This window comes from Bombus pascuorum, chromosome 10 (genome assembly GCF_905332965.1).
Source record: "Bombus pascuorum chromosome 10, iyBomPasc1.1, whole genome shotgun sequence".
NCBI classification, from domain to species: Eukaryota; Metazoa; Arthropoda; class Insecta; order Hymenoptera; family Apidae; genus Bombus; species Bombus pascuorum.
The window spans coordinates 14,298,698-14,324,048 of record NC_083497.1 but is presented as its reverse complement, the minus strand read 5'-3'; the positions used below and the strand labels follow the sequence as shown (position 1 = coordinate 14,324,048).

At 41.4% G+C, this 25,351-nt stretch overlaps 1 protein-coding gene and 1 long non-coding RNA gene across 3 annotated transcripts in view; one reads left to right on the top strand and one right to left on the bottom strand.

The window, feature by feature from the left end:
* Window positions 1-25,351, bottom strand: part of LOC132911118 (uncharacterized) — a 164,288-nt gene that overhangs the window by 21,483 nt on the left and 117,454 nt on the right. For both annotated transcript variants that reach the window (XR_009658910.1, XR_009658909.1), the window contains one exon: window positions 8,548-8,790. This is a non-coding gene — a long non-coding RNA (uncharacterized LOC132911118). The remainder of the gene's footprint in view (window positions 1-8,547; window positions 8,791-25,351) is intronic.
* Window positions 1-25,351, top strand: part of LOC132911100 (uncharacterized) — a 131,018-nt gene that overhangs the window by 23,497 nt on the left and 82,170 nt on the right. The window lies entirely within an intron of this gene.

The following is a 25,351-nucleotide window of genomic DNA, read 5'->3' as shown; positions in this document are numbered from 1 at the left end:
ATTAAATTTCGTTGGAAAAATTCACGAGGCAAGCAGAGAAAAGAGATCCCCAGGCGAACACGATGCTGCATACGAACGGTTCTATCTTATTTGTTTTGTATGTTAAACAGAACTGTATATAATGGCACGCAACGTTCGCAGATGAAATCGTTGGACGCACGTGCCCCTTTCTCGGACTCTCCATACATATCCTTGTTATTTATGACATAACAGCAGAGTGTCTGACACGAGGAAAGAAAGGGACGACAAGTCGGACACCAGCTTATGATAAAATCGAATTTCTTCCGATCGGATGGAAGAGAGCAAGCTAAAGCGAACAAAAGAGAATATCTGCCCGGTAGCCCTTCGATTTTGATGCTTTTGAATTATTCACTGGGAACTGTTTCATTTCCTTGGTACACCGTGCGATTTGTAACGTCACCAAACAAATTGTCACCTGTTACCGGACTTTTAACCCTTTTAATCCGAATTTCCAATCATCCAGAATACACCAATACAGCGACATCTTCGGTATTCGAAGATTTATTATCAGAGTTTTGTATTATACGAAAGTTACACTGTTCAAAAGTTTTATTAACAGAACGATATTTCTTCTTTGCGTCTTTTACTATTACGCGTCCTTCCTACAAGTTTATCGTACGCGTTATTATCTGATGACGTCATAATGACGTCAGAGAGGAAGTGCGTATTTCGCAAACTAGAAAAATACGCGGAAGTGTTGTAAAAACGAGAAGAATCTACGATCGATGACAATCGAGGAATAGTTTGGAAATTACTCGAGTTTTTCAAAAAGTAGAAAATCTTTAAAGGAATTGGAATGCCTGTATCTGGATCTACGTTATGCGAAGAAGTTTCGAAATAATACGTATTGCTATTGAACATCCGAAGTCCTTGTGTCGTAAGAGAGAAGACTGCAATGAAAATAACGATGAAAAGCTTCGTTATTTCCAAGCGTTTGTGGCATTAGAAAGAAAATTTAGATCGAAGTACGAACAGAATGTAAATTCAACGTAGCTTGAATCGACAAATTTATTTAATTTGAAAGTAAGAAAGATATAGGATCCATAAATAATTTTTGTATTGTTTTGTACATAGAATAATTCTAAAAAAAAGAAAGTGTTCTACTATCCGAAAATTCTTCCATCCGAATAGTTATACGTCCCGATTAATTTGGACATGTACCGGAGATTCTACCGTATATGTATGTGTACACCGTACAAACAGTTGCGGGCAAAATAATTTTTCTTTCGTTATTTGTTCTTTTCGATCGAATACATCAAACTAAATATAGATTCTATACATAATGATATAATTGGAGCACTATAGGTTATGGGCAGCTAGCTTTCGTATCAATAAATATTTGATCAATTGTTTCTATAGAAAAAAAATATTACGTTTTTCTTCCGAACAAAGCGTTATAAGGAATAAATGTTTACGAAGCAAGCAAAAGAAGTGTGAACGAGCTATAGTGCTTTCAAAGAATAATACGTTTCTTCTCTTAGCAGAAGACTTTTCTGTCCCTACAAAAACATGACCTAAATTCAGAGGCACTGATAAAAGGGAAGTACTCTGGCTCGAACCTAGTTGCAGAACCCCGTTTGATCTTTATTAGATCATTTTGTTAGGGTAATTCTATTACGAGCATAATTGGAAGCTTCGCTTCTCGAATTCTATTCCATTTAAATTTGTAGACGACCTGACATCAATTTTTTAATAAAGCTACGCTTTAATCGGCTATAAATATTGCATTCGTTTCGAAAGAAACGACTTTCTACTTGGCTTTTTAATTACCGATAGAAATTCATTTATTTATTTAATTTATCGGTCTCGATTAAATCCCTTTCCTGGATTAATCTCTTCCTTTTACGTTACTTTAGATTAACAGGATATCGTTCATCGAATAGAATATTTTTAAAGAAAATTCTTTTTCGAGATGTTCTTCTATTATAAATTTTGCATTTCACTCTAATCAATTGTTCGTACATGACACGTTCGTCTTCCGATATCGACTTTGTGATACGAAATTGCAGTTTACAGCTGACATTCTCACATTCGGAATTTGCATAAATAATGTGAAGATTAAAATGGCCGTTCCCACCTGACCAATTTGTAGACCCATTAAGACGTCCGCATACGTGCGTTATTATGGATCAGTCCAACCGATTCTGAGAAAAACAAGATCGTTTACATATTGCAAGACCGTCGTATTAGACATGGCAACTATAAAACCAAACATCTGGTTGTGCGCGCATATGGTACATACTAGGTATACGTAAATTTGGATTATTAGTAATAGGACATTAATTATAGATAATCTATTACGTTATTATGTTACGTAACGTTTCGAGCCGATTCAATTAAAAAATTATCACGATTCGTTGTTGATACAAACATCCCTTCAAACCACTAAAGTCGCTGCAATTCCAAAGGGAACAAAATTGTACTTAGACGGAAACGGTGGAGCTCTGATCAATTGTCTCGTAAGAATTTGTGTCGCACGAGTAGATAGAAGTAGTCCTCTTTACAAGAATAGTTACGTAATCTCGAAACTGTAGGTCGAATAATAGATATGTTCGTATAATATACATATCATACCTATATTGTATAATATAATAATAGATATCCCGTTAGCGATAAAAGAGTAGAATTGATGGATGGTAAATTGACTTTTGCACCTGTTAAACACCGCGACGCGTGAGACGTAATTTAAAAAGCGACTGCGACATTTCTTCGTGGACTGTTCTCAAAGTCAGTGAACTCCTTGCATTCTTTTAATGAGCTCTTTTAAATTCAGGGCCTGCACGCTGGTCTACCACCTGCATTATGAGTCCAGACGTTCGTTATTTCACAATTACATATGAAATAATATCCCTACCGTTCCATCCCTTTCCTCTTTCGTTGTTGAATTTCGTAGCAACTTGATTTTTATTTTAATATCATGCACGATACATCGTATCTTGCAACGAGACTCGGTATTTCATACTGACTGGTTTTTCCCCTCGTAAAACGCAAGTTAACGATAAATTTTGTAACTTTACAACGCGATGAATCCGGTTGGAAAGGTTACGACCAAGATTTTCCGATGGATGCTATCGATCCGATGATATGAACCGTCGAATCGCGATCATTTTTACTCGTACATTTTAAATCGTGAATGCCGAAATTAACGACGAGAACGACTGGGTCGCGTCGCGTATAAATCACATTTTCCCAGGTTTCTGGCCGCGTCTTATCTTATATCGTCAACACAGAGACGCGCTCACAGGGAAGTTTAAACGGGCAAGATTAAAACATCGTCTGTGGGAAACACGAATATGCATTTTTCTCGTATTAACTGTAAATGATGGCCGACACAAACGTGTCCGTTCCACTCGTAATTCATTTTATATTTCCCCCGTTTCCTGTTAACTAACACACGCGTGGAGAAACGCGTCGCAATATTACAGACCCTCACCGTTCTTTATCTCTGTCTCTATCTCATTCATAAAGGAGCATACACACATAAACGTCATGGCGAGCTCGTGATTCGCAAAAGCGTAACCGAATTTCCCTCGGTCTTTAATTTTTACTTCTTTTTCCGCACAATCTCTCCGTAGCGATCCGCTTTGTGGATTCACCTCGACTCTCTCCATTTCCGTACCGGAGAATCGGCTTTCTCCTCCCCTTCCCCCCTTCCCTCCCCCCGTTTTTTGTTTCCTCTTTTTATTTTTTTGCTCTTCTTGTTTTATCATAGAATCACTGTATTCGAGACTACGGGGGAAATTTTCGCGATGCGCAGCTTAACAGCGCGAACGCGAAATTGCTGATGAACGTTTGCACGGACAAACGTAATTGAAGTTACAGGCTAGATGATACCCGTGAATGCTTTGATACTTGCTTGACGAAAGAAAATCGAGGATAGTAATACGTTCCAAATTCAACGAATTGATTTTTCCAAATAACTTAACTATCTCACACTAGATTTCATCTGGATGCGCTTATTGCGTAAGGAAAAAAGCAAAAACGAATAATTGCGAAATATCTGGGTTAATTTAAAAAGAAACGAAATAAAGGAGAAAAACACGATGTAGGAAACGATCCTACCGCCTCGATGGTATTGGTATGTTGTACGTTGAATCCCCGATGGGTGAACGCTGAAGGAATCGATTGTACGCGACCCTGGCTCGCGTGGGCTCGTAGATTTTCCAGGATTTCGTAACCCAACAACGCAGCCTGGTTGCATGATGCAATCCTCGAGTGTAGGATGTGCTCTGGTGCGTGTTCAACCGCAAAGCACGGACGTGCACAGGCGTGGGTATTCACGTATTTACGCCCGCATCGGAGCGTTCGCGTTTGCGTTCGCGTTCGCGTTCTCGCTCGCACTCGCACCCGCGCCAACTGAGACGAGGTGTGCCCCGAATAACGGCACCGTTCTTGTACGCTTGAAACACGCGCAGGTATAAATAAGGTTTATGACGTCATCTTGCGAGCACAGAGCCTCGAATCCGTTCCGTTGTTCCAGTTCCTTCCTCGTTTCTCCCTCTCTTCTTCTTTCTTCTATTCTATCAGCGCCGCCATGACTGCGATCCTCTTCCGCTTTCGTCGGCTCGTCGAAATACATCGGCAGAAGGCAATCGTAGATATCCAGGCGATTATTCATTTATTTAACGGGCACGGGCCCTTTCGCGTCGAGCACACGAGTACGCGAACCAAAGTAAAAGAGCGAGCGTTAATCTCAAGTTACGATTCCTGCACTTTCACATGATACGAATGCTTTAAAGGAAGTTACGGGATCCGTGAAACGAGTCGACGATTTCGCTAACGCCGTTCGCAGTTGAGCAACGTCTCAATACGATACGATCGAAGTTACTTAAGTTATGGAGCGGTATGGAGCGGTACGAAGAGGTTGGCTTCTTCTAATGGATAGTCGACGAACCGATAGAGCATTTAAATGGTTAAATTCGATAATTTCGCAACAAGGTGGCGATTTGAGAGACAGCTAGCTATCCAGACAACGATGTTTCCAGCGAAGCTCATGGCTGAAAGCCTGTGTATATACCGTGTTAACCCGATGATCATTGCCAAGCTCCTTCGATAAATAGCGACGATACATCGTGAGATTTGTCATCGTGAATCTTCCTCCAACGAAATCATGCTCGAATACAACGTGGTTTTCGATCTCTAGATCTCTAGAACAAAGTAGCAGTAACTCTACGAAGGCCCGATAAACGACAAATAATCGTAGGATTATATGTATTCGCTTCGGAAAGTGGTCGGTCGAAATCGTGGCTGTTTAGCATTCCACGGTTAATTACATCGTGAGCGGTAACCACGGCGCGCGAGGGTAGCTACGTAAAATCGTGATTGTTATTTTTACCTTTGGCTGCTCGCTCGTTTCCACTTATTCGACCCAATTACGCGAAATCTAATTTTCCATGGGGCTCAACACGTGCGGTTTACCCGTGCCACCGAACCAGTTCTCATTTTATAAAAGTGCCTGCCCGATTATCCAAAGGAAAGAGAGAACTGATACGAAACGCGACGAAAAAAAGAAGAAATCCCGTTAGAACGCAGACAATCGTCGACTAGTTGCCAGTCAGATAAACTCTTAATTAATGCTATAATTAAGATCAAAGATTCGAAGCTTTAGCTGGGCTTTAACGAGAACCGGCCTCTATGCATTCAATCTGGTTACGGTGATTTATAAATTCATTCGTGTGTCTTATGGAAATTCGTTCAAAGTGTTTTCAGATATCGGAATATTGTACATGTGTCTCTTGAGTTTTAATTTACTTGGCTACCGATTAAGGTATACAAGATATGCGAGATATCGCTATTTTCTTCACGAGTGGAACAGCAGAATGCGAGGACAGCGCTGTGTAAAGAGATCGGTCACCTCGAAACGTATCGATATCAGGAGAAAAAAATATAAAATACTAGCGATCAATTTCGACAAGGTACATACGTATATACAGTCGTAAGTAGAAAGTATTCGTAATTTCTTCGAAAGAGAACAACGTTTTTAAAATTCGTCCAAGCGATTTGAGCCTTTTTAAGTTAAGAAGTTGGAAGGATTAGTTTAGTAGATGACGTGTGAAAAAGTTCTCTCAAATGCAATTGGTCTGAATCGCGAAGAAAAACGTAAAGCATCTAAACCGCTTACATTATATTACACGACTTACACAAAAAATTAGGAGATACGATAAACGCTGTACGACCGAGGAATAAAACCAGACCAGGGTTTGCTCGTTTCAAAACAAAGATAAAGAGGGGCCACAGATAGGAAACTTAATAAACGATGAAACTTTTACGAATAAATTACATGGGAAGAGTCGCATGGACTTTATTTGGAAGAAACGAAGCAATGCTTCCTTGGAAAACGAAAATGGAAAAATTATATTTCGCGTGAATCGATGGAAGAATATGTCCTGAAAAGTACATTCTCTGCGCTCACGTTTGGATTATTTTCCTTCAAAGTCTGATAATGTGAGCGACGAATGGACCGGTAGAACGCTTCCATCGAGAAATTTCTATTATAGAAAGCGGTATATATACCAAGGAAAGGAAATGGCTGCAATGATTACCGATTACTGTTGAGCACTTATTAACGATGATAAAAATTCATTATACAAACGTCGAACAAGTTGTAAATATCTTTAAACCTGAAGAGAAGAAAATTGCACGGCCCCGCACCATCCAGAGCTGTTCTTCGTATTTCTTTTTTCGTTCCAACTCCAAGAAGATTAATCCCCGTGAATCGTAATCGCGGAGAAAAAAATATGGCGCGTTCCCGTGCAACACCCGGTTTTTTTCTCTTTGCACGTTCTGTCTCCCCTTTCCATTTTCGAACCGCTCGAAACCAATTGAATTTTAACGACGAATCGTTAACAGAGCCGCCTGAATGCAGGTACATCGTCATTTCTAGCGGAGTTAGATAGGAAAGCACGAAATTCATCGAAGAATCCTATTATTTGTTTCGATTGTGAAACGATGAATACGCGCGAAGCAAAGGATACAAAAATTTGCACGTTCGTCGACGATCCACGTGTATCGATCTTTTTCTCAATTCCGAAAATTCACCGCCTAGCTGTATACCGTTATTAATTGCGAACAGAATTTGATTGAAAAATTATTGAAAAATGTGATACGCGTTTTACGTTGCCCGATTCGTTGGATTTTATTTCGATTGATTTGTTGGCTTCGAACAAAATTTTAGTGAATTTTAATATCATTTTTATAGGTAATTTAAATACTAATAATATGTTTCATGACTTTATCGATATGTTTATATGATTTATACGAGAGTTGTTTCATTGGTGAGCATGTATTACTTACAGTGTACAAATTTCGACGTAAAACAAAATTGCGCCATAAATTTGATGAGAAATACGCGATTGTTAGCGAACAAGCTTCGTTTAGGTACTATGACGCAAGATTTTTAGATCGTTTATTCATTTTTTTTTCATTGCTTTGTAAAAAAATGTCACCTAACTCGCTCAGTATCGATCGTCTATAAATCTGTCGGAAAATAAATCGGTACAAAGTAATTTATTTTATTATCGCGTTCGAACGGCGTGCTAATTGAGTGGTGGTGCAATCTGTTGCAAGCTCGTCGATAATAATTATTGCTTTCTTCGCGTCGTAATCGACAGCGCTTATTTTCGAACGCTCGACGAGTGAGAATTCGATGCACGAATAGTCGAGGATCGCATACGTTGGACGGATAATTTTCAAATGCCAATTGTTTTAATCACGATTTAATTATAAAACGGTTACAGAATTCCAAGTAACAGGTTGCTTTCTAAATAAATATGTTTACGGATATTTTCGATTTTTATCGAAAACACGAATGTAGCTTTTGAACGAACGTTCGTGTAATTGCGAACGGGAAATGAGTCACATAGGTGACTCAAAAACGTCGTTAAGTCGTAATTAATTCATGAATAAAGGTAGGTTTGCTTGCGTGATGAACCTAAACGTGTTAAGTGTCATTAAGTCTCAGAAAGTTAACCAAGGACAAGCAACACGTAACACTGTGACAATAATATAAAGCATACGTCGAAGGCTAAATTCTTAATGGCAAGATGCGTTGATCGCGAAACCACGAACAACTCAACTTACAAGAGCGCAGCAGCTTTTACCAATGTATCGTGCAAAAACAATTTCAATCGACCATCTGTTTATTATTTAAACAAACCACCAAAAAAAAAAGAACGAAAAATGTTTTCACGAACGAATCTGCGTAAAAGTATCGCATGGTCGCGAATCGAATCGAATCGCTCGCAAAGAATTGAATTCCAATTGAGGAAACGAAATCATAATATTTTCTCTGACGTTCTTTAGCCTGGCGTTTTCTGTAACGACCAAATCGCCGGCCAGATGCTGCACGTACGGTAGGCCAGCCTCGTAAATTATTCTTAAGTGCTAAACAACCTTGCGTTAAGTAACGTGCACAACCAGGCCGGAATATTCCTCTAATAAACGGACGTTTGTGCGCTCGAATTCCGTGAATTCGATGCTCGTGAATCAGCGTGCCAGGAATATTCGAATTTAAAATTTCATACGTACTTTGAGAACAGACTTCTGAAGAACCTCAGATCGCTTGAATATTTTAAGCTTGAAGCCGCATCTCGTTCATTAACACCCTTGTCGCGAAATATAATTTCGCTTTGGGAAGCGTTACTATAGACGTTCGATCACCAACTGCACGGATCGTGGCATGAATTTTGGTTCTTCGCAGAATGATGGATAATTGATGAAGGGGTGATCACTCCCAAGGTTCACGGCGTTTGCAAAGCAACGGCAGGTCTCCTGGAAAATAGAAGGATACGTTCGTACGTTAGAAACACGTTGATGTCCAAGACGGTTGAATAACGATACTTTTCCATGTACATATTGGCTCTATGGAGGGAAATTTTGTCAGATTTTTGACGCTCCGAATTGTCAAACGCAAACGCTAACTCCTTGATTACTTGCAATATTCTACGGTAATATTATATATCTTTGAAATTAGAATTTTATTAAAAACGTATATAATGTTCCAAAGAGACCAAGAGATTGGAATACAAAAATCTACGTTCTTGGCCCGTTATTTTTTGCTTCAACGATCAAAGAAATTTCACCCCGGTAAACGTTTAAACTCTACGCAGAAATAAAAGTCCTGCAAATCCAACTGGCTCTCTGTAAAATATCACGTGCAATTTACATTTACGGTGCGCTACAAATTTAATACATAAATTTCGTGCCAAGCACGGAGCCGTTTCGTTATTCAAAGAACCGACAAACAAAGAGACAAAAGAATAAAAAAGAAAAAAGCAACAAACAGCAAAAAAGAAAAAAAACAGAAGAAGTTGATACGCGCAATGACAGAATCGGATTCAACGAACAAGTAAACCGTCGTTAATCCGTCGATGGCGTAAGTATTTTGTTTCTGTGTTCTCACATGTGTTTATGCTTCATACATTTTCTCTCTCTTTTACTTTCTTTTTTTCGTCGAACGAAGAAATCCCAATAAAAATTCGTATCGCGACTCAGTTTCCATTTCATCTCCGTTGAACAGCGATTACGATCCGGTTAATGATCGCCGGTTTTCCACACTTCACGACAAGATCGCCGTCGCATATAATTGCGTGACCGATCTCTCGAATACGATAACGACCAATTAGGTACAATGTGCATCGTAAGAAATTATTACTTAAGAAATTATTTCACCATTACTCGAACTCGTTAATTTCCGGTTATTCAGATTTATCGCGTAATTCAATTAACAACACTCTGCAAGAATAATTAGATCGAACGACGGAACGACAATCCATCGATGTTCCACTGCTGCTGTTTCCATTGTTGCGACGCGTTAGCCAGAGAAATTATTAAAGTAATCGAGCGGATCGAATGCCACCTATTCTCAGCCGTTTCTTTCGGCGTACAAGTTCCAATGTTCGTAATACGCTTCTCCAAATTTTTCAAAGCAGTTGTTCGCGAGTCGAATCAAATTCCGATCAGCTCCATTTCTCGAAAATTTATCAATTTTACTGGCAGGCGTTCGCATCCCTCGTAATCCCACGACGAAGATTCGTTGGAACAAACTTGACTGGGTTAACTGGACTCGTTTATCGTAGACCGTACTACGCTAATACCGCTAAACCAGACCGAATGATTTGACTGATCGAACGCATCATCTTTGCACGAACGGCTCCGCGATTCTTCATAAGTCTTATGCAAATCTAAAGATAGCCGTAAGCGAACGGAATGTAAGAAAAATGCAAATTCAGTCTCCGGCGTTGGTGGAGATCTCCGTCGATCTGGCAGAACGTTCAACCAGGTCGTTGCATAAAGAAGAGAAAGAGCGAAAGATCGAGCTGTGGATCGAGGTACTATACTACGCGTTTCGTTGGTTCGACGACGATGATAGGCGTGTTACGCGTGGGCGGCTCGTCAGTGTTTCCTCGACAAAGGAGAACACGGTTGTCGGTGGTTGACGTGTGATCGATCCGCCGGATCGCTGCTCGATCCTGATTTACGCCCCCATAAATAATGGCTCCCTTTGCGCCTCCGTGCGATCCTGTCACAGGAATCTATGCACACGAACGACGATCGGGCCGCGGCCATGCAGTGCTCGGTCATCGATCCGTCAAACTGTCGATTCCTCGCTCGCCCGGAGCGGTGTTACGCGGCAAACAGAGTGGAGATGCGTGTCATAAGCAACCGGAGGATACGCTGCGTATCCCGTGTAAACTGTTATTTTCCGTGTTAAATGGCTGTTGTCGGAAAACATTAGAAGACGAGATAAGAAATATACGGCTTCGTTTCGGAAGAACCAAGTACGCACCTCTCTCTCTCTCTCCCTCTCTCTCTTAAGATTGAAATCGCTCAGACACTTTTTATTCTCTTCGTGCGAATATTTATAGCTACGCCCCCGCGAGATTGAACTTTCGAGTAAGAAATATTTATGAAAAGTCAAATGAGAAATTTGAAAAAATTGACCGATAAACGAGATACAGCGTGTCGAGTACAATCGAAAGAAAAGGAAAAAGACGAAAAGCAAAGCCTAGACTCGAACGAATCGACGTTTATCGCGTTTACTCATTCGAGGAAATGTTCAATTGAATTACCTAACGAACGCGATTAATCACGATTTAATAGCGCATAATGACGTAATAATTTTGCACAGTGCGTGCTGCGATCGATCGTCGGTGACCATTACAACCGGTTGTACCATAATAAACGATGCCAATCTCGCAGGAAAGTACGTAAAACCGGAGATCGTTAAATCGTCCTCGAATAAAACTAAATGAAAACACATCGGCCCCGATGCGTGTGCTCTTTTTACGACCGCGGCCGTGCTTTCGTTCGATTTAATATTTAATGAACATTCGAGTAGCTGAACACGCGCCATTACATCTCGCCGTTAACGAGCACCCGTGTTTACATAATAATTAGTAAACGGAACTGCTATCTTCTCGAGCGAAGAAATTTGACCAACCGTACGGGCTCTTATGAAAATAACGGAAATCGGTCATTAAAAATTATGCTCTACCGATAAATTGCAATTTACGCGCGAAATTTAAGACGATTAAATCCGTCTAAATCATTGTTTTCGTCCGTTTCTTTCTAACAAAATTACAAACTGGACAGGATATTATTTTATCCCAACTGTTAGACCGAAAGCTGAGAAATAGCAAAAAGGAAAAAAGAAAAAAAAAAAAGAAATATACAGCTCGTTATTATCGTCCACGAGGATCGTGATATAATAGTCTCGTTAAAAATTTCATTGTGCCTCTTTAATCCCGTCGCCTCTTTAACTTTGTGTGCCACGTAAAAGCATAATCGCGGCCCTTACATAGTCATCATCGTCAGACGCTGAGGCAGCGAACTTCGTCCTTATCCGGCTATCTTGGCCGCCTTCGAAAACATTAATCACCCAAAGTATCGCACCAGGTAAAATTTCGTTCGTCCGATTTCCAAGCGTTACTACCTCTCTTTTCTATTCGTTTTCGGAACGAACGGTAAAACCGTACCTTTCCTGTCCTTTATCTTCCGATAAACAAGGACCGGACGGTCAGCTACGATTGCATCAGCTGTTCGGATTTTGAACCTTTTTCTCTTCGTTCTCGGTGGCCTTTTTTCACGATCCTAACACGCCTGCAGGATATGTTCCAAAGAAATTTCAGCTGGTTCACACCTGTCCTTAACAGGTGACAAAGTTCCTGCCGAGCCGCCTGTCCTCGTGAAAACGTTCTTAAACTTACACGGAGGATGGCCCTTTCTTGCCGATCGTGGAACGAGAATCGGCGATGAGAAACTCCACGCGATTGAACGGTGTAAATTTATCTAGCCACGTGTTCTTTGGCCGCTATTAGGTGGCTTGCAATCGAATAAATCTATAGATAGAGTCGTAGTGTATTCGATCGGACTTGTGTAGCGTTGGAATCGAAAGCTTCGCCTTAGACAAGCATTACCATAGAGAGCGAGCTAAATACTCGCGGAACTAACAAACCGCGAAGGAAAGATTGTCGCGTAAATATCAGAAATCGGGCGAAGCGGTTAATCGTGCAGACCGGTTGCTGTAAACGTCGCTGTAGGTAAAAAAGCGACAGGTAAAAAAAGCAAATTCCGTACATTTAAACGAGAATCGCACGGAAAGAAGATAATAAAAATGTAGGAGACGGCGTCGTGGAGTGCAAGCGTTCGTAACTCGACGTGGGTGTTGTCTGCAAGGACACACGGACGCGCCTCGTGTAATTCCACTCGAGGTCCACAAAGAGGAGGAAGAAGTCGAAGAGACAGAAAGAGGTAGAAAGAGAGAGAGAGAGAGAGAGAGAGAGAGAGAGAGAGAGAAGAGAGGGAAGGACAAAGAGAGAAAAAAAGTATGCATGTATGTATGTACGTATGTATGTATCTGGTATCGCGATATCTCGAGCGGAGGCGGACTGCGAGAGAAGCAAGAACTTCTGGATCTCGATTTACGGATACTTAAAGCACACCCACGAGTATAGTCTTCTCTATAGACATTAAGGAAAAAAACATCGTCTCGATATTGATTATTGTCGACCTTGCGCTTAGTTACGTCGAGGAGCTATCGTCACGCGGACTTCAATCGATCGACTTTGAGAATCTTCTCGTCTCTCGCTTAACGTTGCTTCCTTTTTTTATATTTACAATATCGTACAAAAGTTTTAACAAGTACGATGTAAATACGCTATTGCGCTAGATAAATTTGAATAAATTGTTGGATATCTCTCGTTCTTTTTTTCACAGTTTTTTTTAATTAAGATCGAGCGTAGTCGATACTCGAACGATAGAAAGAAATCAACGACCCGACGATTCCTTCCTTAAACAACATTTTCGCGTTAAGTGGCGTTCAGATGGTAGAGGATGGTGGGATAATCGTTTGCCAGAAAATTATCTACAGTTATAGACGGTGCTATAACCACGCTAATCCTCTGTCAATAGCGCAGACTCTATTTGACTTGACGTAACTTGCACTGTAGTGAAATCGGCCGCCTCGAAACGATTAAGCAACCAAAGTGGTCACCTCAAACGAGAATAGTTAACGCGTTTAACTAGTTGCCCGCTGTTTCATTAAACACCTGAAAATGGGTCTATTTAACACCTGTTAAGATTCGCCCTAAGATCAACCATGCCGATGTTTAACCAAATCGATACATCCTTACCTCCAACTTGAAATTGCTTTGCAAGTTTCGTGCAAGTTGAATATCTAACCCAAGATATCTCGGTCGGTTTATTTAAAAAGTCGCGCGTTCGTCAAACGCAACTTAAACGTTCACGTAAAATTTCGTCCTTTGATAAATGAAATTGCGAGCACTGATATTCAGGGTAAGCTAATGACAAAATCGACGCCTATAGAGGAGATTAAAAACTCGTTACGGAAGATATTCGTAAGCTTATCAGTTTTGCGTTACGTCGCAATAATTGGTACGAAAGAAAAAAAAATTGCGGATGTTGTTCGAGCTGAAATCATAATTGCGTTCAGCGCGCTTCCCAACGCGATTTAATTAATGCAAAGTTTGCGAAAGGGAAAGATGAGGTAGACGAGGAGAATGTTCGAGATAAGCGGGCGAAAGCGCAAGGAAAGAAGTTATCCTCGAAATATCGTGTTTGTTGTGCAAACGGGCTTTAAGTTCTCGAAAATGTTACAGTCGCTGGTAATTTACAGGACGAAATTGGAAAAGGGATATAAAACGAAGTTGTACTCCTTGTTTCGATATTTCTTGTCAGGCTTCCTAGACGCGCTTTATTTTTAAGCAAATACCTAACGTTAGCGCATAATATACGATTAAATTGAGACGGATTCAAATAATAATTATATAGTCGAGAATTGTTTAAGTTTTAAATAAAAGGCAACTCTGTCGAAAACATACAGAAAATCGTTCACTTACATTGCTATTTATCGCTGTTTGCGAAACGCAGCGAACGCAGATTACAACAGTTGTTTATTATCCGTGGATTACCTGTCGATCAAATAACGAGGAATTTCTTTTACCAAGGACGATATTGAACTTCCCATTTTTTTTTATTAACGCGTTAATCGCATCGCGATGAAAACATTTATTCACCGTGTTTTGTCTCTCTCTCTCTCTCTCTTTTTTTATTCCGATGCCTTTTATGGAAACTCTTGCCGCAGACAAGTATTTGCACGCGTCAACCGCACAATGTTTCCACCGGAAATGTTGGTCGTCTGTGCCATGGAATGGCTTGTATTATTCGAAACAAATGACGTTTGAAATAAATAAAAAAAGAAATACGCACAACGAAAAAGAAAAAGACTATAGATCGCTTGAAAGGGGCAGATCAAACGCGTGCGCGCGTTTCGATTATAGCTTTTCAGAAAAAAACGCTCGTTCCCCTTTCTCTCTCTTTCTCGTCTTTATTATCTTGTCTGTTGTGTACGCGTATACATACCACGGGGACAAAGAAATAGAAACTTGATTTCGAGTAACTTAGAATACGTGATATATCCGAGCAGGAGATAATTTTACGTGCAAAAATGAGCGGAAGCCTCGCACTCGAGAAAATAGAATTCGAAGCATGTACATTATACCGGTGTCGTCGACGATCGCGCTAAACGCGTTTCATCGAGAGTCGCTCAACGACGAAAACTCTTGAAAACTTTCTTCTTTCTTTTCGACTTATTTTTCGATCGACACGTAGAATAATCCAACGTTCGCCTGTATCTAATATCGCCCTGTACAGTATACATAGCCCTTGGACAGGATTCGGTCGCTTTTCAACGATAGGCATCGTGGACGCGTTGCTTATTTTAACTAACAACAGTCAAATGCAATTACGTCGGGTCCCATGCCCTTGCCGGAAGCGCCCACATAAACGAGCTCTTGTATCCGCTCGCCTCGTCGTAAGGTCGTGCGCCGCATACCTGACGCATGACGCCAAGTTTTTAAGATACGCTTACTATTTGACCGACGGTAATTTCGAACCAACCAACGGAATCGTGCAACGTAACGACGATTAACCCATTTGCATCTCTAACGCGTATACGCGTTCGATTTCTCTGGTCGCTATCCCTCGCGCTTATCGTGATGTTGCTCGTATCGTGTAAGGTGCCGTTAAGCATTAAGAGAAAAATTAGAAAAAATTAGAAAAAATTAAATATTACGACGGATAGAGTAGTAGTTCTTGCGTTTTTAACGTTTCGACGAAATCGGTGACCCGAACGTTTTGCATTGTCCCTGTTAGATATAACGAAAGAAAATTTGTTTCGTAATAAGGCTATATTGTTCATTTTTCCCTATGATGCAAATGGGTTCGGTGGCATTTCACGGTCCGTCAATTCGTCGATAGCATTGTGCGCCATTGGCCTCGGTATCGCGCGGCTAGACTCGCTTTTCGTTCGCCGTGAACGCGAGAATGGTTTCTTAGAGGGATTCCTTTTAGAGGCCTCGACGAGAACGTTGGATACAATTGATCAACTTGATGCTAAAATAAGCAACGCGTTTGTTATTCGCTCCGGCGGGGTTTAAATAGAAGCGGCGGAATGAATGACGCGAGTATGAAACCGGAGAATGTGTGTGCGTCGCTTGCTATACTCGATTGAATGGTCGTGGGCCTTGAAAGCAGTTCTACGAAATTCAAAATTCTAGTTTACAACGAATGGGCACGAACGCTGATAATGCGATACTATCGCTCTACGTTTGTGTAAACAGTTGTATAAAGACGATTCGAAGAGAAAGAAAGGGATCAGTGTCGAAACTACTCAAGACTGATGTGATACGAAATATATATGAATAGTTATCGAGGTCGATTTAAATTTGACGATTAGAGTTTTTCAAAGTTAATATCTTTGATCTTCTAACTCTGGAAGAAGAAGAACGTTCGTTTCGAGGTATGGAAATTATCTTCCACCGTTTGTCGTTACGACACCTACGATATTTGTTTAACTCGGGCTCATAGAATTATACCTGTTATATTCAAGCAACCGATTGTGTTTCTAATTGATGAAATTCGCCCGACTGCTATAGCGGAAGTAATTTCACGCCAGTGTTTTACGATTTCTTTTCACGCCCAAGTATTTTCTAACTTCCCGTTATTATTGCTTTGTAGCTTCCATTACCATCGATCGTTCCTTGGACTCTATTTTGGATAGGCGATATAAAAGTTTAGGATATCGAACATCAAGCAGCAAAATAGTACGATAAAGCATTGCTGGAAAGTAATTTACACGTCGCTTTTTCAACTTGGTGGGTGCTGAGGTAAAAGAAAATATCAATAAATAATAAAACAGAAATAATAACGGAAGCAGAATAAACGAACGCCACTAGACGTATGAAATAATTGCAAACGTTGAACAGATGGAGGAGTCCTTTAAATGTAAATCCGTAGTAAACACGTATAACGTGCAGATTTTCCATTTTAATAGATCCATAAAAATATCTCCTAAGGTGTATGTTATTCGAAAAAGCGATTCGAATAAAACTTACTATGTTTCGGGGACATCTCGTAACGATCACCAATCTTAATTACGTGGACGTGATTTCGACGCATCAAGCCGACCTTTGTTTTTTCAAATGGAACTATACATTTTTCATATACCGTTTGACGCAGTCTTTAATTCTCTATAAATTAAGTTTTAGTCGAATCGTTTTTTCGAACAACGTATAGCTTAAGAGATATTTTCGTGGATCTATTAAACTAGGACGTCCTGTATGTATATTTATATCGGGATGTTTGAGTTGAGAGCGTTTGAATTATTCTTTGGTTCCTGAACGTCGAGTCACGTTTACGCCGTGTTCTCGGTTTTGCGCCGCGGCAAACACGCGTGAATCACTGGCGTATTACGCAATGTTACGAGCAGAACCGTGAAAACGGTGATGCGTATAAAACGGTGTGTATTTTATATCTTTTCATCGCTCGTCCGCCCAAAGAAAAGTCGATTAGATTCTGCTCGATTTCTTCGCGCCACACTGTGCATTTAATTGATTTTTTATTCTACGGCAATTGAAGATTAGATATGCACGAACACGTAGTATACTATATATGTCTATATATGATATACACATCTCGCATCGATATCTAGTATACTAATGTCTTTTACGTAATGTTCTATTGTTTTAGAATATCATTTTTTTAGTACCAGAGCTTTTGCAAAACAAAAAAAAAAACATCAACGCGCGTCGAAGCTAGCGAATTATAAAAATTTGTTGGGTTTTAAATTTCTAATTGATATTACACGCATATATGTATACATGTACCATATATATGGTGAGAAAATTCTCGGAAATCTCTCCGTAACGAACTAAGACTCGTTTGATGCAACAGTTGCGTTACAACTGAATCCATTATCATGGTAATCGCTACGATCTCCATACGAATTATTTTAAACACATCTAGTTGTTCGCTACGTATAATCACGCTTCTAACATAGCTATCGACGATTACGTCCGTTGAGTTAGCAATTGAATGCTTAGAAAAAAGATAGAAGAAACGTGTAAGTTGTTTCGGACTCGTACGACGGTAATACGAGATAATATGAGATAATTCCCATTGCAAAGTTATGCCACGACGTAGCATGTTGTGGTTCTGCTACATACCGACATCTTACACGATACATACAAGCCAAGTATTCGTCGTTACAGTTTCTTTTTTCTTTCTTTTGTGTCACTCACCATGAATTCCAATGACAAACTCGTCAAGGACACGCCACGACAGCATTGCACTCTACCAACAACTCAACGTCGCTCTTGCCAGTCACTTAAATAATAGCTTGCGGAGGACTGTTGGTCGCGTTGTTGTTTTAACGACGGGACTACTTGATATTGAAACCGTCAAATATATTTTAAAATATTTGCAAATATGATAGATCGCTCGATACTGGTCGTTGTAAGAATGTTCGATAAGAACGCTCGATAGTAACTGATTCGCTAAGGACTCGTACCGATCGCTGATAAAAATGCTCAAGACTGAGACTGAAAACTGGTCGCCTTAACGATCGCGTTCGTTTATTTATATTGATCGGGGAAGTAGCGGAAAGTTTACATTCAACTTGGGTTGACGGTTGCACGTAGCGGCGAAAAATTGTTTTTCCCGGAGTTTGTTTATTATTACATTTTGCATATCCTAACTTAGTGTTGATACTTCGAGGCGAAACAACAACGCGCTCGAAATTGTCCCCTAGCTCGTGAGCCGCTACAAGCTCAAGTAATGCCATTGCGTTCTAAAAACGTTTCACCGCAGTGAATTTAGACTTTCGACAGGGAAACATTTGGCTTACGAATACAGAGATCGATTCTTCGATTTGTCGAATGATCGCAGCGTTTCACGAAATCGAGTCACGTTCGCTTTAAAAGCGTTTCGTCTTATTCGAAGCGGCGCGGCGATTTACGTTGATTTATCTAGGCGAATTGCTCGTTCGAAGCAAACGCGAAAAGCAGAGATTAGGCTTCTTGAAAATAAAAATTCCTGCGAACATTATATCTCGTTGCATCTGCGAAAGTCATCGATGTATCTCATAATTGTTTCGTGTCGTGTTAAAACTCGATCGATGAGCAAAGATGTTGGACGATGCGAGAATGACGCGCATAAAGCTTCAATTTCCGATGTCGAGTTACGAGAAAATTACCATCAAGTGAAAAGACGGAATACTCGAAACACCTTAGCCTCTGAGCGATACAATTTTTAACCACTGTATGGCAAACTGGCCAGACCACGACTCTCGCTCTTGGCTCGGAAAAATATATTTCAATTTCGAACCGTACGTACGTACGCGAGACTTCCATCAGCTTCGATCGTCGCTCATTACGATAGCAAAATGCGAGAACTCGATGACGAGAGCATCGCTTGCATGAAATAACGGTTGAAACCTTGATGTCACGTCGATCCGAGACACTGTTAGTCATTCAATAATCATTTGTTTCAATTCCTCGCCTCGGAAGAACGAGTTCAACTCAACGACCTCTGCTCCAATTATTATTGGCCGTGTAATTCTCATGCCATGCCTCCGTTCTGGCACTCTGATATTTCACGTAATTGTGCAATCCCGACAAGCCACGACGAACCTTGAACATAGTACGTACATCCTCGGTAAAACGGTCGCGCGACGGAACACAACGAGTCATTGTGATCGTCGAAACGAGAGCGACCAAATGGAGCCGCATAATGGCCGGCCTGTGTGTATCACCGTTGACGACCAGTTCCTCGTTATCCTGTTGGAGGCTCGTGAATCACTCGACGTGCGAGAAATGACGAATTAGCAGCGTCGATAGACGGAATGTTAGTGAGGAGGGGATAGTTAGTCACTTCGCGAGCTTCTCCTTACGATCTTACAACCACTTTATTCTTCTCTTTTCATGTCATTTTCTTCCTCTTTTTCGTTCCGTTCTTTCCTGTTCGATATATGTGCGATCAACTAATTCCTATCAACTGTCCTCTATTTGATTTTGAAATAATTTTGAAAAGACGAAGAACGTACGAGGGCGTAACTAACTTGCATTTTGCTTAAACTTTATTTGCTAAAAACCCACCTCCTAAAATCTAACGCGTTATTAGAACTCGATTAATTAATTCGACCCGTACTAATAAATTGTGACAGATACGGGCAGCGGAGTTACGGGTAGAGGAGATCGAGTCTTGCAGCACTCGTCGGTCGAGTGCACGTGTACTCGATGGAACTTCAACGATTCAGTTTGCACCACGATTTTCGATACTCCATTCTATACTTGCTGCCTGAGAATTGAAGTTCTTCGAGTCATCAATTTTTCATCGTTTCTAACTTTAGCATGCTGATATTTCCATTAGTCGGTATATCAAACAAAATTCTTACGATTATCTCCGAATCTCTGTAAAAAGATAAGAGAAAAAAAAGATTTTTCAAGCAAAACCTTAATCAAGGTTTGAAATTAAATAATTCCATTTCTTCCGCTATCGATTATTCCCGGCATTTTATCGTATTTTAAGCTCTCGCGACTTTATCCTCCATTCCCATTACTTCCTATTGATTCGTATTATCCATCAAACTCATTGTCAGTATCGGCTTGGCCGCTTGCTTTTATCTAATGCCTCGCACGCACGTGCGATCGCTTGTTCGTTACATCGAACGAATCGACTCTTTTTTTTTTTTATTCATTTCTTCTGAGAATTTTTTACCAGCTTCGTCGTTCGTTCTTTTTCGTTTTTTTCGTTTGCCTTGCTTCTTTGCGGCTTTTAACCGAATAGACGACAACGGACGCTAGTTCGAGACTACAGGTTCTTCTTAACCCCGCCGAAGGCTGATAAAAGAGGAAACCGAAGAAAGAACCGTGGCAAAGTTTATCCTGAAAGTCTTTCTTGAAAGCGAAGCGTCACGGAAGATTGTTTTACCCTGTCTGAACGGTGAAACAACCGATGTTGTAGATTAATGTTCGCCAATGTATAAAAGAAAAATGGCAAGAGCGTAGAGAAAAGATATCGCGTTACAAAGAGAAGAAATTTTCTCGGGCAATTATCTATAAAGAATAACCATTCAAAAAGGTTAGGATAAAAGTATCGCAACAGATCAGAAAGCAACGAGACGACAGTCTTGCCAAGTTAAAAACGCATCTTCGTCGTGATGTTTTAAATAATTCGCTTTTTAATTCGGATAAGAGCATCGACGCGATAAAAAGGCGAGAATAGAATTGGATCGGTAAACCATAATCGTCGGAGTTCGTATTAAACGAGTCAGCTTGATAGTCAGGTTCGCACGTCGAACTTCCGCGTCGGGTAGGCGTCGGGCACGCGGAAGCGGCGAATCGCCAGGACGACCACGTGCTCGGTCAGGTTTCCGTCCTCGTTTTCCATGCGACTCCGTCGCGTCGCGTCGCGTCGTCCCGTAGCTTGTGTACACGTCGTTAGCAGCCACTTGTCACAAATCCACTTCAATTTCACGCGACGTAACGCGGTCTTTCCATTTTCTTTTTCCCTAGTGTTGCCTTCTCCTTCCTTTCCTTCCTCTTCTATCTCTCTCCCTCTTGCTAGTTCCTTTGTGTCATTTTTACTGCTTCTTAAAGCGAACAGACTTCCCTGTTTTTCTCTGTCGTTCCTCCACAACGAGAGTAAACTCGGACCCAAGAACACAGCCATTCCTCCTTCTGTCTATCGCCGCTAACAAGGCGGACGATTCAAATTGCCCGCAGCATTGTTTCTACCTCAACCCATGTCCCTTTTACCCTCTGTAACTCTCGTTCTTCTTTCCTGACACCGCGTCCCACTGTCGAGCTGCGCCTTTCCTAGCACTCTTGTTCCGCCGAGCGCAACGATGATTACCGGCCCGTGAAACATTGACGAGGATTCGAACGATTCGATCGAAATTACGCGTAACGAGTCTCGGCTTAGGTCAGTTCGGAGGTTAGACGTCGTCTCCTCGTCGTTTCGTTCCCTCCTTTCTTCGCCGTTTCATCCACGGTCTCGTATCCTCTCGGATACGTCGCAGGGTCGCGAGGTCCTTGGTTTATCGACTATCGTTATGCGTTTTCTTTCGTATAACTTTACACCAGGTTGTACGTAGGTTGTAGTTTCTTGAACCGGATAGACGAAGTATTGGGCTGATTTTGAGTTTGGAAGGAACGAATTGTCGAAACGACGAACAACGACTGTCATAGCGGGAAGATGTAAATTTTATACGGTGGAAGAATGCCGCCGTTACGCTTTCTTGTCTCCCATAAACGACACGAAGATCCTAAGAAACGGGATCAGCGATAAACGGGAGAATGGCCGATCGTGTTTGCGAAGCCTGCCGCCTCTAAGAAGTTGGCGAACCGTTTCTTCCAAAGTTCGGCAGCGTGACGCGTGTGTGCAAACTTATCAAACTTTAAGATTGCACGGCAACTTCATAAACGTCTCTCGCCTAGTCTCTGAAATTTCTGACAGGCAAGACAAACGCGAGCGCCCAGGCCACTCTCGCTCGATCTGTCCTCAGAAACGAGCCACACGCGCAGGAAAACTTTTTGCCGCCGATCTTTCTGCATCGAATTTCCGCGAAATCTCGTTCGATTCGGCGTGTCAAGCGCGTCTGGTCGGAATAAGAAGGATAGCAGGCGGCAAGTAGCTGGCTATGCTTCTCGAAGATGGTGATAGAAGGGGAGGCTGTATCCATGGCAGCTTTAATTCTGTCTGTAGCATGGTTTCCATCGTTTCGCCTGTGCCTTCCTTTTATCGAACCCTTAACGCGACGAAAGCTCCATGTCTCGCGCTATGCTTCCACCGTCTATTCCTCCTAAGATTCGTCGACTCGAAGCTCTGGATTTAACCGGCTTCGACTTTCCATTTGTTCCCTATCGTAGAAACATTCTCGATTTATAATTATTTTGATCGACGTCGTTTTTCCGCGATATTTGGACTCGGAATCTAAAAACGATAGATGGGTGGAAAATAAAAGTAAACGGCGCATGAAATTTAACATTTAACCCTTTAATATCGCGTCGCAATATCGAGCGATCGATGTTAAACATTGACGTCGAAAAAGCACTGTTCGATGCGTCCATTTTTTTTTATGCGACGCACCAAGCGCTATCGATAAATTAATAACAAGCACTATTAATTCCCCTGGTGATGGACCGATCTCGCTGGCGAGTCCTTGATCGAATGAATTTTTGAAAGCTTTAAAAAAAAAAAAGGGACAAAAGCGAAAAGCGCGAGCGAACGTCAATGCGCGAGTCATCGTGTTTCGACGAGGTTCGTTTAATGTCGCAATCATTTTTCATGGCTTATAACTTCGATAGAAACGGGTTGGTTGTTCGAGGAATTAAAACGTCGAATTATGTCGCGCGATCGATTCCCCGTTTTTAGTTAGATTTAAAATAGATATTTGAAATTATACGCGTCTCGCAGGCTGCGACAAATTGTAGTCGCGATAAATGTAAACGAGAGGACGCCTCGGAGCAAAACGATAACGGTTTCTATTTAAGAAAGAACGAATAAAATAGCTGGTTGATAGGTTCTTTGGTAAGCAGTTTCTACGTCTTTAATTTAACGAGACTCCACGAAGGCGTTGTTCTTTATTCCTTATTGTCCTCTTTTATCGCCGATAAATATTTTCTTGCCAAGAAATGAAATTCTTGCGGAGCTTGCAAGGAACTTAATGGCACTTGACCCCACTTCGGTCCAACATTTTTGCTCTTGCTCGTAAGATCCTTGTTCGCATCGTAATCTCCCAAAGTACAGAAGTTTTGCTCTATAAAGAATGATCATGCGAATGACCGTCGAAACTATGGTCGTTAACACATTTTCACTCGACGAATTCAGGCAGGATAATGATCGTCCTCTCGAAAGCTGAGAGTAATTTCTGAAACTTGGAGGATCGAGACAAGCACCTTTGTCAACCGAACATCGACTGGAGAAGTTTTTAATCGATCGCGTTGATAAGACGTTTTTAGGTCGTAACCAACGACGATGTTAAATGCAAGAAGCGTTTACACGCCATCGTTTCCACTTTAATCCTGTAGTCGTTTACACCTAGTCACGCTTCTTTTCATTTAAAAGGCAAAGAATCTCGAGAAAGAATTTCGAGAAATAAAATATCGAACTCGAAAGGAGTCTATATTCGCTTTATTCATGGAATCGATACATCTTTGAACTCCCATTCCACTGGCGTACGGTTCATAGCCGTATCAAGAAACCGCCAGAGCGAAGATACATTTTATTGTCGCGAATACAGCCCGTGCTTCCTGTCTCTCGCGCGGATTCCAACAAAGCTGCACGCACACCGATCGTAGCAGCGTATCCTCTTTGCTCTTCGGGATAACCGAGGTCTCCTTTACTCCCTGCCGTCCCTCCCTGACCTGTTCTCGTTCCTTTTCGCGGAACCTTACGCTGGAAACCGACGTTACAACGTTTTTATGGGACATGCCCCCTGGAGAGAATCCGAGTAGGAGGGTGCAGATTCATCCGGCCTCGTTTAGATACGACTCCTCCGCCAATTCAGATACACCGAAATTGCGCAAACCGGCGGGCATAACCGCGGCAGTAAAACCTTCATCGTGCCTCTCGTGTCCCCTTCCCTACGTCTCGTTCCCCTGCCATCATTCTACCGCGCGGCCTTCTCTTCTCTCTTCTCTCTTCTCTACATCCTCTACGACCTCTGACCCCGTCTTCCGCGCTCGTATTTCGCTTTTTCCCTTTTCCTCTGTTTTTTTTGTTCATCCTCGAAACGGAGGCCATTTCTCGCGCGCATCAAACGTCTCGACCTCGCCAGCCCACCTCTTACTTTTCGTTCGTCGCGTCGTTTGCATTCGTTGGCTGTTATTCTTTCCACTCTGACGAGAATTCGGTAACTCGGAGGATAAGGAGAAATTTGAAATGAAATTATTCGGTAATTTTAATTTATCGCTCTTTTAAAACTAGCTACGACGTGGCAACAAACGTTTCGTCGTTCCTGTATTCCAAGCTTGCGCTGAGAAAATATTTCTTTACTGAAAAAACTCGACCGTTACTTGAAATACGTAACAAACGCGCACGCCGCGAATAACGTAAAACGTAAAATATCGGCACTAAAAAGAAAACTGTGTTTCAAAGCGTCCGACCTTCTTTCGTGCACACGTTTCGCGCAATTTTTCGCTGTATGAGATTTCAGTGAATTTACGCAACGTATTAACGCCGCAGATGTTTAGCTTCAACGGAAGTATTTACGCAAGAAGCTATTGAAACACAACATATGGCGGCACTCGGCGAGTGTCGAGGTTTCATCTTTGCCTTGTTTCCGGTGAAACTGTATCTCACGTAAACGCCGTGCTCACGCTGTAAGTGCAGAAATGTGTTTACACGGGGCCGGAAATGCATGTAACCTTCGTAAAATAGTTGGTGACGTCCCGAAGACGAGTTACTGCTCGTAAATCTTTCTAACGTCTTATTTGCGGAGAAAGGCGCCGGTACTTTCCCTTTTAAGGAC